This window comes from Bufo gargarizans, chromosome 2, assembly GCF_014858855.1.
Source record: "Bufo gargarizans isolate SCDJY-AF-19 chromosome 2, ASM1485885v1, whole genome shotgun sequence".
Taxonomy (NCBI): Eukaryota; Metazoa; Chordata; class Amphibia; order Anura; family Bufonidae; genus Bufo; species Bufo gargarizans.
Window position 1 is genome coordinate 177723522 of NC_058081.1, and position 13802 is coordinate 177737323.

At 41.7% G+C, this 13802-nt stretch overlaps 1 protein-coding gene across 6 annotated transcripts in view; it reads left to right on the forward strand.

Annotated features, from left to right (window-relative positions):
* TJP1 (tight junction protein 1) overlaps positions 1 to 13802 on the forward strand; it is a 232407-nt gene that overhangs the window by 100174 nt on the left and 118431 nt on the right. The window contains exon 1 of one of the 6 annotated variants that reach the window (XM_044279730.1): positions 8372 to 8496. The exons of 4 other annotated variants lie outside the window; for them this stretch is intronic. The gene's annotated coding sequence lies outside the window, so the exon portion shown is untranslated. Of the gene's footprint in view, positions 1 to 8371; positions 8497 to 13802 lie in introns of those variants that run through there. One more of the 6 variants, XM_044279726.1, reaches the window with a different exon arrangement.

Below are 13802 nucleotides of genomic sequence, written 5' to 3' on the forward strand. Positions count from 1 at the left end.
TTCAACTTGAGGTATGCTGCTTTCCTCCCACACATATACACGCTATCATTGTGGAGTCAGCAGGGGCTGATGTGAGTGGTTGCTACAAAGTATGTTACAGTGTCATATAATAAAATGGAATTGAATGAATGAGCAAACTTTGAGTTCATACCAACTCATTGTATGTTATGCCGTCAGGTATTTATTCTCATCTCAAACCACCACACATTAGATATTTCTCCTCTCTCTAGTATTTATAAGGCAGGTCTTAGGGTGTTTTCACACATAGTTTTTTACTGAGGCAGCTACAGAATAGCTGCTTGTTGTCAGCTTGTGCCAAAATCCACAGAGCAAAAACCTGCTATGTTTTAACATACCCTAAAGGTTTTCAGCCTCTGAATGCAAACAAGATTATTTTCATTAACCAACAGCAAGCATGAAAACGATGAACACCTTGAAAATCAATCTTTATTAATTGCTGCAATCCATCTAAAATAAACTCCTGTTTCAAGCAAACCCTGGAGGTCTTTGATAGGCTCGACTAGCCAAACAGCACAATCCATTTTTGTGCATTTTTGAATAGTACAATAGATCTGTCCATTTACTATGCTTCCCTTAGGCTAGGTTAACATGTGTGGCTCTGTTCTGGTGTAGGAACATTAAGGCTGGTTTCACACGGGTGTTGCGGGAGAAGATGCGGGTGCGTTACGGGAACATGCGTGATTTTTCCCCCCGAGTGCAAAGCGTTTTAATGCGTTTTGCACGCGCGTGAGAAAAATCGGCATGTTTGGTACCCAGACCCGAACCCGGACTTCTTTACAGAAGTTCGGGTTTGGGTTCAGTATTCTGTAAATTTTATTTTTCCTTAAAACATGGTTATAAGGGAAAATAATATCATTCTTTAATACAGAATGCTTAGTAAAAGGTCAATTGAGGGTTAAAAAAAATATATATTTTTTTACTCACCTCCTCCAATTGGTCGCGTAGCTGCCGGTCTATGGTTCTTTCTTCAGGACCTGTGGTGACGTCACTGAGCTCATCACATGGTCCATAACCATGGATCATGTGATGTATCATGTGATGAGCACAGTGATGTCACCACAGGTCCTTTGACAGATCCTGAAGAAAGAACAGGAGACCGGCAGCTACGCGATCAATTGGAGGAGGTGAGTTAATTTTTATTTATTTTTTTTAACTCTCAATTGACCTTCTACTAAGCATTCTGTATTAAAGAATGCTATTTTCCCTTATAACCATGTTATTAGGGAAAAATAATACACTGAATAGACTTTCATCCTAGCAATCATGCGTGAAAATTGCACTGCATCCGCACTTGCTTGCGGATGCTTGCGATTTTCTCGCAGCCCCATTTACTTCTATGGGGCCTGCTTTGCGTGAAAAACGCACAATATAGAGCTTGCTGCGATTTTCTGTGGATCCGCAAAACACACACGGACGTGTGAATGGGCCCTTACAGTGATTTAAAGGGTTTCTGTTACCAGAATTAGCCCTACTAAACTGTCTGACATTAGCAATGTGCTAATGTCAGCAGACCCTAACTGTACTATTTTTATGCTTATGGATCTCCCAGTAACTGAACAATTGTAGCTTTGATGATATGCAAATTAGCCTCTAGGAGCGGGGGGGGGGGGGGGGGGGGGGGGCGTTGCTCCTGCTCCTAGAGACTCGGTTTTCCCACCCAAGTCATGCCCTGCCGTACTTGATTGACAGGGCCAGCGTTCAACTTCTCCTGCCAGCCGACAGGAGGAGACAAACGCTGTCTGGCCCTGTCTATGGCAGGGCATGAGTTGAGGTGGGAGAACCAAGCCTCTAGGAGCAGGAGCAACGCCCACCCCCCGTAACCGGGGCATCCATAAGCATAAAAATAGTACAGTTAGGGTCTGCTGACATATATTTGGCCAACTGCACTTACAACAGTATACAAAAAAGGTGTAGTGTGTGCACCATAAAAGAAGTCATTGGCAGACTTATACAGCTGTGTTACTATAGGGGTGCATACTGTTGGTCTTTTATTCATCCTTATTCCCACAGTCAAACAGAATGTAAACCCAGATTCACTGTGAACTTAATCCAAGTGATATAGAGTTGCATGGTGTATAATTCAACCATAAATCTCTGTCTTTTATATCTTTTAGGTAAAGAGGTTGTGTAAAAAATTGGTCTGGGCATAATATTTTCAATAGATGGTTCCGCAAAAACGGAACGGATACAGAAGACATACGGATGCATTTCCGTATGTGTTCCATTTTCTTTTGCAGACCCATTGACTTGAATGGAGCCACGGAACGTGATTTGCGGGCCATAATAGGACATGTTCTATCTTTTAACGGAACGGAAATACGGAAACGGAATGCATTCAGTTTTTTTTGCGGAACCATTGAAATGAATGGTTCCGTATACGGACCGTATACAGAGCAGAAAAAACTGCCGTAAACGGAAAATAAAAACAGCCGTGTGAAAGAGGCCCATCATGTAGAGAAAGTTAATACAAGGCACTTACTAATGTATTGTTATTATCCATATTGCCTCCTTTGCTGGCTGGATTCATTTTTCCATCACGTTATAAACTGCTCGTATCCAGGGGTTATGACACCCTAAAATCCAGCAGCAGTGGTTGTACTCGTACACTATTGGAAAAAGCGCCAGCCTATGTGCACTCCTGCAGTCCCGGACACCAGAAATGCTGGCGCCTTTTCATATATTGTGCAAGCACGACCACCGCTGTGGATTGCGTGATGGTCATAACCCTTGGATATGAGCATGAGCAATGTGATGGAAAAATGAATCAAGCCTGCAGAGGAGGCAATATGGATAATAACAATACATTAGTAAGTGCCTTGTATTAACTAATCAGGGCTCATTCACACACATTAGGCTACTTTCACACTCGCGTTTGGTTCGGATCTGTCATAGATCTGCACAAACGCATCCGTTCAGATAATACAACCGCATGCATCAGTTCAGAACGGATCAGTTTGTATTATCTTTAACATAGCCAAAACGGATCCATCTTGAACACCATTGAAAGTCTATGGAGGATGGATCCGTTTTCTATTGTGCCATATTGTGTCAGTGAAAACAGATCCGTCCCCATTGACATTGTGTGTCAGGACGGATCCGTTTAGCTCAGTTTTGTCAGACGGACACCAAAATGCTGCAAGCCTAGTTTATGCAGAGGTGCACGTCGCTTCATAAATTAGGCAGATCTTACATGAGGCAGTGCCATAAATGGAATGACTATCAAAACTTGACAGTGTTAACAAATGACTTCCAGATTGTTTATTAGTGTTCATTGCTAATGGCTATGAAGTAACCTGCACCCATTAACAATGATCTGTTTCCAACAAGTTCATACAATATCCCTGCGTCACGGCCCCGTCCGGACAAACCTTTCTGAGTTTACTAGTTAGTAACCAATAAATAAACACCAATAGTGAACAGCTCACAAAGTGAGTGTAAGTGCTAGGCCTACATACCAAATATTAGCACCAAGAGGAGAGAAAGGCATAGCACAGCTAGCAATGTATATAAACTTTATTAATGTACCAAAAAGAAAATACAATGACAAACAATACAATGGTGGATGAAAGACACACGGGATGGATACAGGGATCACAATCTGGACAAATGTATTAGAACAATTAATGAATAGGTCAAAGGAATACTAAATAATTAATCAATGCCCTAGCTGGGAATGTAATACAAAGACCTGATCAAAAGCCGTAGACAAGATACTGTATATATAAAGTGCAAAGTGCAAAATACAATGTAAATGGACAATATAATGGACGGTATAATAAATAAGCAATCACATAAATACCAGAATAGTGATCCACAGCCCCGACGCGCACCCCTTGAGGAAGCTTACGCGAAACGCGCGTCTGGGCTGTGGATCACTATTCTGGTATTTATGTGATTGCTTATTTATTATACCGTCCATTATATTGTCCATTTACATTGTATTTTGCACTCCCAGCTAGGGCATTGATTCATTATTTAGTATTCCTTTGACCTATTCATTAATTGTTCTAATACATTTGTCCAGATTGTGATCCCTGTATCCATCCCGTGTGTCTTTCATCCACCATTGTATTGTTTGTCATTGTATTTTCTTTTTTCTTTTTGCTACATTAATAAAGTTTATATACATTGCTAGCTGTGCTATGCCTGTGCTAATAGTTAGTAACCAGTAAGAGCTGAGAGCTACAATACCCCAAATACAATAAGGGTTTACCACATATACCATAGTAAAAGAGCCCGGAAAGTAAGCTAGATTTTTGTGTAAAGTGTTCCTGTGTGTGTGTTTGTTTTTTAACTCAAAGTGATGTTATTCTTTGCAGAGTGAGGAGGTCCATGGTATGACCCTGGAAGCCCTATCTTTATTGTGGTTGCATTTAGGGGGGTGGGGTGAGAATGGTCTGGGATCTCTGTTCTTTACCTCCTCCTGACATGAGTTTCAGAGGGACGGGAAGGGAGGAGACCATCCTGCTGAGAAGAATCGGCTGAGGAATTTGGGTTAATGATGCTATTTTTAAATTCCTCCACACTAGGGCCACTATAGCACATGGGATTTGGCCACACATTTACACCATTACACCAGCACCTGCTCCTTACACTGGACATATGTTTTAGTTTACTTTAGTATTGTTTCTTTTATTTGCAGCCTTTTTTTGACAAGTTTTTATTCTGTTTTGGAAAAGTTGTGCTCACACGTCATTCCACTGGGCTAAAACTATTTGGTTGTAATGGAAGCGAGGGATGACTACCCATGGTACAGTAAAAAGAGGAGAAATGTTACTTTATTTAAAATGCAGAATATCTTTTTTTTTTTTTAAAAAAGCTATAAGCACAGAATTTTAAAAAGCTAAAATAAGTTGACCATAAAAATGTATTATTCAGTTGATCACAGTATATAATAAATGCTGAGCTGAAGAAAACTACTGCACTCTTAAATGCTTAATATGCAAACCTGAACTTCTGCAGCAGCAGAATAGCAATTCGTCCCAGTGCCAACCGTTGGCACAATATTTTGAATTCTGGATTTTGCACACACTATCCAAATCAAGTCATTTTAATATAATTTTATTAAGTAGTATATTGTCCAGATGCTACAATCCTTTCTGTGCCAGGAATAGACATTCCTTAGATTGACAAATAAATATATTCTATGAAAAAACCTCCATAATCTGTGGGATATATCTCTTAAAGGGGCCTTCACCCTCTGCAGATTTTGTTGCAGAAACTTTTTCTGCAAATCAGTTCCATTCACATCAATGGGGCTTGCAGCAATCCATATGCTTGCCTCCAAAACAATCCTATTCAAATGAATGAAACTGATTTTCATTGGCAGAATTTTCTGCAACAAAATCTGCCGCATGTGAAGGCACCATTATGTTTACCCCACACACAAATTTGTTCTGGTATATATTTTTTTTCACTCAATAAACACCATAGAAACCACTTGCATTTTTTTTCCTTACTGTTTTTTGCGAAGTTTATTTTAGTGCACTACTTTGTAAACTAATTAACAAAAAACACCAGCAGCAAAAAAAAAAAAAAAAGGCATATGTGTCCTACTCTTCATATTTCCCATAGACCTTCAGCTAACATCTGGAGCTGGCATTTTCACCATATAAAAACTCACTAAAAAAACCCAATAAATATTTTTACATTCAGCAAATTATTTTGCAGAAAATATTTTACTTTCAATCAGCTCCGTTCACTATGAGGTTGTGTCACGCCTTGCCCTGTGACTGTGCGGAGATATGCCAGTCTGGCTGCACATGTTTGACTCTTCTCTTTGTTTTGGTTTGGGTTTGAGCTGGATCCACCCTCCCTCAGGTGTACTGGGTTGATTTTTAGCGAGGCTATTTATTCCTCCTTCTCCCAGTGGCCTGTGCGGGTTATAGTTCATTTCTGTGGGCTTTGGATGTGTTGTGGATTGTCTGCTCCAGCTCAGCTCAAGATAAGTCCTCTCTGTTTCTTCCCTTGTTGTCTTTTGTCTAGGCCTCTAGGGAGACGCTTTATTCCTTCTGTTTGAGGAAGCAGGTCGCCTCTTCCCCTTTCCCTACTGCTCAGAGTTTTCCCAGCGTATATATAGACGTAGGCACGATGGCATATGGATATCCACCATAAGGGTATGCACATGTGCACAGCAGTATAGGGAAAGCTTCAGGGATCGCTAGGAGGTGACCCTTTTTCCCTAGCTTCTGGGCCTAGTCTATTGTTCTGTTTGTTTTCCCTGTGTTTGGTTATTTCCTTGCTTACATACCTTCCGTGACAGGTTGCCTCCAATACAACCCTAATCAAATGAATGGAAGTGATTTTCAGTTGCAGAACTTTTCTACAACAAAATGTTAGGCATGTGAAGACACTTTGAAAAACGGCAAAAGTGCAGGAAAACACCACAAAAAAAACATAAATGACTGCTTTCTGCCATAAAAGTATTGTATTCCTCTGGCACAAAGCGGCAATTTAAGTTGAAAACCAGCCTATTCCGATTATAGTTATTGGGGATACGGTGGTGTCCGACTATGCCATATATGGTAGCTCTGATAGCCTGCTCCTCAGAATATCGAATTTACCAAACCCTCCACAGGATAGGGATAACTATCGGATCAGTGTGGGTCATACCACGGGGCCCTCCACTGATCACAACAGGGCCCCTATACCCTGTGGAGCACCCCGAAATGAATGGAGTGACTGGTTGAGCATGTGCATGGAGGCTCCATTAATTTCTGAGGATAGGTTATCATTATCAAAATCCTGGAAAACCCCTTTAATTCACAACATCCACAGTTTTAGGTGCTCCCTAAAACACATCTTTTTAGGTTGGCCTATCACATGCCCTAATCTAACTCTTCTTCATTCACCCCCCTTCATCATCATTCTTGTGAACCTGATCCATTGTCAAACATCCACACATGCACTGGAAACTGGAGACCTAAAAGCAGAGTGAAAACTATTCCAGCCCCTGGCTAGCACACAGACTGCCGGCGGTGCACATAGTTTATTTTTAAAGGCTGGATAGGCTGGATAACTCCTTTTAAAGGGGTTGTCCGGGATTGAGGACTTTGTTCCATTAGTACAAGACAGACATACATTTAACATACATCCATGTCCTACCTTTTCCACATGTTTCTGACGCCCCGTTTTGTTATAGGAAATTCTTCGCTGGAAGTTTTCTTATACTCGGTGATGTACCGGGTCCCTTGCAGGAGCGCTGAATCCTCTTCTTCTGGCTGCTCAGGGAGCCCGGTGACATCACCAGCACTGAATGGCTGGCTTTAGCGCTGCTCTAGCCAGTAAAATCGCTAGGGCAGTGCTGAAGCCCACCCATTAGAGCCGGTGACGTCACCGAACACACTGCCGGGCGGAAGCCTCTGTCCACCAGTGTGTTTTTGTAAAACAAAAGAGCCTTTGCCCTGCGCAATTTAGCGCAGCGCAAAGGAGAGCATCGGAGCAGGAACTGCTCCGATGCTCAAGTCAGGGGGGGCTGCTTGGGTGAAAATAGAGGTTTGTCCGTGTTCAGCTCTGAACCTGGACAACCCCTTTAACTGACATACAATTTATCTTTAATCAGAAGCCAGTAGGAACTCTGGTGTGTGTGCAATAAAACCATTTGAACAGAGGAGCAAGGATTGGCGGAAGAATAAAGGCAAATTTACACCACACAATTGTTGGGCAGATTATCAGGAATAAACATTTAGTAAGAAAGTGAAAAGTGCCCCAGGTCAACTAATAAACAAACACAGCACTTGTTCACTGGGTTCATCGTTCACCATGATGACCTTTCATGCAGACATCGATCTGCAATCTTCTGCCCATAAACAATGAATCTGTATGAGAAGGAGAGATTGCAGTAACCTTACAGTTGAGGTGATTGCAGCATGTACATGCAGGTCTTTCCTCTACCGATGAGCAGGCAGCTACTGGGAAGGAATGGTTCCTTCCTGATAATTGCCTGCTTAATCGTGCAGTCTAAATCCACCTTACATCGATCATACTGGAGTTGATCCAGAACGTATGGTTAGTGGGATCTGTCAACGTCCTAACACATTAGATTCTTGGCAGATCCCAGCATTTTAAGACAGCATTGCCCACCACTGTGCTGCATATACAGTACTAATAGGTAAAGTGTAAATATCTGGAGTATAGTATGTACACTCATTTCTATTACTATATTGATAGCTGGGTGGAAGCACATACTACTTGAGTTTCCTGAAATACAGGTGTGTGTATGTGGGCGGACTATGACCTGCTTCTCCTGAGCTGGGAGTAACTCTGATTACCTGAAGGTAGGGGAGGAGTAGAATCTGACAGGTTAGTATGTGTTCATTTGCTGACATTACTTGTACATCTTGGCTGCCAGTTTCCTCCTGGAAGGATTCCTGCATTGCAGTGTAAGCTGATGTGTGGAGTCTACACGATTACTGGATAGCTTGGCTTTCCTGTACAGGGTGAAACTATGCAGTTTCGATGTGAGGCCACGTACTGGTATGTACAGCTAGTAAACTTTGAGCCATAAGAGTGAACACTCCTTGCTTTCTGCCCTGCTGTTACACAACTTGTGTAGATCTGATCACACAGTACTGTCGGTGTGTGTTAATATAAAGTGGACAAAACGTCTGCCCATCTGTATCCACATCAGAGTATTTTGGCCATAATTGTAGAGAAGATACAATGCTGTCATTTAGTTTAATATGAAATAAAATAGCTGTGCTTTATGCTTTGCCGAAGAGTCACTTTTACAAAGTCAAGATACCCTTAGGAGACAGATCTTGGGCAAGAATGTGAAAAATGTGTGCCTAGGCAATGGTTAATGTCACTGGCATCCAGAGATTCAAATATAGACTGGTGATAAGGGCTTTGGCGCCTGACAAATTCCACAGAAAAACCACATTCGTCTTTTGCTTAGATGTTGTAGGCTTCTGCCTTGTTCAAATTCCTGTGGTTGGTAAAATTTTTGCCTGAAAACTATTTTTTTTTAAATAATACATAAAATGGAAATCATTTTACAGGATGAAATGCCAGCACTGAAACACTGATTTTCAAATACTGATGGAAATGTGTTGATAAAAATTGGCAATGTTTAATTCCTTCCGTTCCACCATTCTACAAAGAAGTGTATGGTGAAAGACTAAAATACATATTTCTCTTAGTCTTAGACTATAAACTTGGATGTGTTCAGTAGTACTTGGTCCCATTATATACTATTTCCCATCAACGTTCTTCTTTTGACATGCTTGAATGTTGCTGGTAATAGAGCTTCACAAGCACTGAATTATAAAAAAATGGAGCTACTCTGATTAATACAGTTTTATTCGACCAAAGCTGTTTAGAGGTATATGTTGGTGTATGCTATATGTGTCACTGCCTGCCCTGTGAGAGATCTGAGAAGATCAGATAGACTTACAGCACGTGAGTCTATCTCACAGGTCTTTCTGTGTTTCCTTTCTGTTTGTTGTTGTGGGCTGGATTCCACCTCTCCACAGGTTCTGCTCGTTAGCTGTTTAAGAGGCTCTATTTAAAGGGAACCTGTCACCAGTTTTATGGTGTCCTAACTAAGGGAAACATAAATAAGTGACTGATTCTTTTAGCAAAATGCTGGGTCACTTTCTTTAATTGACCCAGTCAATCTGCCAACATCTTGTATTGAAAAGCTCCAGCTGATAATGATGAGTCCTGAATATTCATGAGCTCCTGACTCTCCCCGCCTACCTGCTCCTGAATGACAGTTTGTTTCCATATGAATCAGCAGGTCGGCAGGGGAGTGGCTATAGCTCTGAATTAAATATACACTGGACTCAATGACATCACGCTGGACTCAAATCAGCTCATTAGCATGCGGCATGCAGCATCTTTGTGTGTATATTATGAGGTACCATCAGTAAGTGAATACATCTAAGGTACTTTTTAGTAGATAATGATTGTATTTAATTAGTTAGATTATAATCAAATATCCACATGACAGGTACCCTTTAAGTTTGCCTCTTACTGCTGACTTTGCGGTTGATATTTTCCTTCTGGAGTTCTATACTGTTTGTTTGTGGATCCTCTACTTCCCGCTCGTCTCAAGCTAAGTCCTCCTGTTTTCTCCTTTGTGCATGTGTTGCTTCTAGGTTTTAGGGAGATGCTGGTCCCTTCACGGTGGAAGGTACCAGCTCTCTCATTCCCCGCTCCCTAAGTTAGGGTATGCGACAGTGTCAGCAGGGCGTAGGTTCCAGCGTATGAGTTTGTTCACCAGCAGGACTTGCTCATAGTGTCAGCAGTCAGGGAGTGGCTCGGGGATTGTTAGGAGGTTACCATTCCCCCCTCCCTAGCTTTGGGGCCTAGTCTGTTTACCTGTTTCTGTTTGTATACTTAGTGTTCCTCTTATCCCCACTTGCCATGACAATATGTCCCCTGGAAATCTGAGATTCCTGGGAGTCTTGTCAGGGGCTTCCCCAGAAGAAAAGTAGCATGAAGTCCTGTCATCCTCAGAGATACATGGCCAGAATCTAGCTCTGAGACAGAATTATAGAATGTTTTCGATACCTGTAGACCAAGCTTTTTCAAAATAGAAATAGGGGGTCACAGAGAGTGACAATATTTTGAGGGGCTCCCTTATGATAATAGTTTTGGGAATTACAACACTAGCACATCTAGGCATGAATGTCGCTACTTCCTTTTGGTATCGATTAAATGCCAGGGAGTGGGGGATTGTTCCAGACCCAGGGTTGTCACTGTGTTTCACTCCACAGTTTTATTTTTTTACACATGCAGGTCAATTTACTTGAAATTTGGCCCCTGCCTTATTGTTAACATGCTGCAATTGTTCACATATGTCCAACACAAAAAAAAAAAAGTAGGATAGACTAATTGTATCCATCCAGCAAGACAGACTGCCGGACGTGTGCCTAATTTATGACAAGACGTCTGCCTCATAAATTAGGCGAATCCTCCAGCAGTGCAGCGGAGAAATAAATCTGTAAGAAGCCAGTCTTTGTAAATGACCCCCATTATTAGCAGGCATTAAAAAGAGACATAGGAAGGCTGTTACACCTCCACCGCTAATAGCCTGGCTGTACTTGTACTTGCTGTAACTTCAAGTGGCAGGTACTGCCGCATCCAGCTATTATTGTTGGTAACTGCGGTTTGGTAGCCGTGGCCCAGCTACACATGTAATATATTTTGCTTACTTACCTTTAATTTTCACCAGTTGTTGCTTCAATATAGAGATGTAGCACCTTCTGCAGTTTGTGTGCTCAAATAGCATTGACACTTGCTTTGTATGTTTCTGCACGGTACAATATACTATTGCTTATGTCTGAGAAATCCAAAAGAAACAAGAACGCCTGTTTCATTAGAGAAGAGGGTCAAACAAATCGAATTTCCAATCTAATTGTAGCCTGTATGGTTGTAGGCTGTTCATTAATTGTGATCACTGGTGCCTGAATTATATTGGGCTGGTTTCCCTACAATTGGTAGTTGAGTATTTTTGGACTGCCGGCTAGACGAATGTCACTTTACCGTGACTTCAGTGGGGTGATTTTTGCTATCCTGAAATGAATAACATGAGAGTCAGCGTTGTCAGTTTTATAGAATACCTAGGGGTTTTTCAGGAAGGTGGTAGGTGTTTCTGAAGATGTTCTCAGTACAGTCACTGTGGGTGTTATGACTGCACTGACTATCATGAGAAATTATAGTATATAATAAAAGCTTTGTAGTTGACTAGGATCGATTAGTAGTGCAATTTTATGGTTTAAGGCTGATGATTGCTTTATTATAGTTAGTATTACATAATTATATTCCATTATATGAGTAGTCTCTATTTCTTGATTTAAGACTGACACTGAGCCCCTGTAGTCATTTCCTGTCAAGTGTCACTCAGTCAGCATAGGTGTAGCACAGGAGCCAAATCTGTAGTCATTAAGACTTGTCATCACAAGTGTACATTACATAATATTCTTGTTATTCCAGCACAGGCTTTGGTTTCATTCACTCTGACTCTTGGTACCATAGGACTTGTGATTATGACTTCTATTATGAGTTATATGAATGACTTCTGCTCCTACAGCTTGTCCTTATCTTATCGGATTGTTCTGCTAGAACTAAGTATGTATGGTACCTGTGAAGGTATGCTGCAGATTTTCTGGACGTAAATCTGGCTGCTGGTTTAGGCTTTGTTCACAACACCGTTCAGACTTTCAGTTTTCCTGCTCTGTTTAGGAGCAGGAGAACGGAAAGGACGGAGAAGGCACATAACTGAGCCAAACTGAGCCCTTAGGACCCCATAGACTATAATGGGGTCCGTTATGTTTCCGCTCAGAAGATGATTTTGAAGCGGAGACAAAAGTCCTACATGCACAACAGCGGAAAGATAACGGATCCCATTATAGTCTATGGGGTCCTTAGGCTCCGTTTGGCTCAGTTATGTGCCTTCTCCGTCCTTTCCGTTCTCCTACTCCTAAACGGATCAGGAGAACGGAAAGGCTGAACGGTGATGTGAACGAAGCCTACGGGAATAACTATTAGATTGGTCAGTGTCCCAGTGGTAAGATCTTACCAATCACAAGAGCATGTACTCCATACTCCTTGGAACCCCCTCAAAATGAACAAGGTCAAGCATGCACACTGCCTCTCCATTCATCTCTATAGGAATTTGGGAGACAGCTGAATACAGCGCTCCGCTATTTCCATAACTTTCATAGAGATGAATGGAGTGGCAGTGTGCATGTCTGACCTGCCACTCTGTTCTCGTGATTGGTGGGGGTCCCAGCAGTAGGACACCCATCAATCTAATAGTTATCCCCTATCCTGTGGTAATGGTAGGGACAATAAATTGGATCTTGGTGCGACCGTCCGCACATGACAGGCCACCCCCACTGATTATTTGTTTGACCGCTGGCCCTCAGATGGGTATGGCCTGCACTACTGCAACTGTACTGTTTGTCCTTACTCTAATTGCTGCTCACAAGTACAGTAATAGGAGTAGGACAGCCGAGTGGCATCCCTCAGTGGCACAGCCTGGCCAGTGTGAGTTATGAGTGAATAACTTGGATATTACTAAGGTCAGCACTATAATCCGGTCACAGTATCTGACCTACATGCTGGTTTTCAGACAGACAAAAAAAATGCTACATGCAACATTTTTTGCTCAGCCGGATACGGTGAACTCCAGCAGTCTGTTCCTCTGCCCGAACAACGCAGATGTGAAGGAAGGCAAAAAAAAAACTGTGAGGTAGAAGCCAATTTTCCCCATTAAAGAAACCTTAGGGTCCCTTCATGCATGGCATAATTTCCGTAGGGGGAAAACTCTGCTTCGGAAATTTACACCATGTATTCCTCTGGTGGTAATCTGCAAGATACAGTAATTTCGGCACTGACTTTTCCAGCATAACCGTACGTTCTCTGTATGTTTTGAAGTTTTATGGATGTGGAATAGACTTCAATGCTTTGTGAAATTTTGCACCGAAATCCGCAACAAAGATCCATAGCAAATACGCCACTAAATCTGCAATAGTAACTCCAGCTGGGGTGTTTGCTGTGGAATCACTGTTGCAGATTTTATGGGGCATTTTTACACCACACGTAAAGCACTATTATGTTTGTTTTGCTGCACAATGTTTGGCTAGTGAATACTGTCATACTTTGAATCGCTTCCATATTACGTAGCAACTGAAGGCTCAATGCCCAAATCTGAAGTCTCTAATTATACAGCATGCTCCAGGACTGTCCCTCTACTCATCTTCTATTGAATTAAAACAATTTATGGAGTTACTGAGGATGTTTTAGGGTTAGATAAAATATAATGGGGTGTA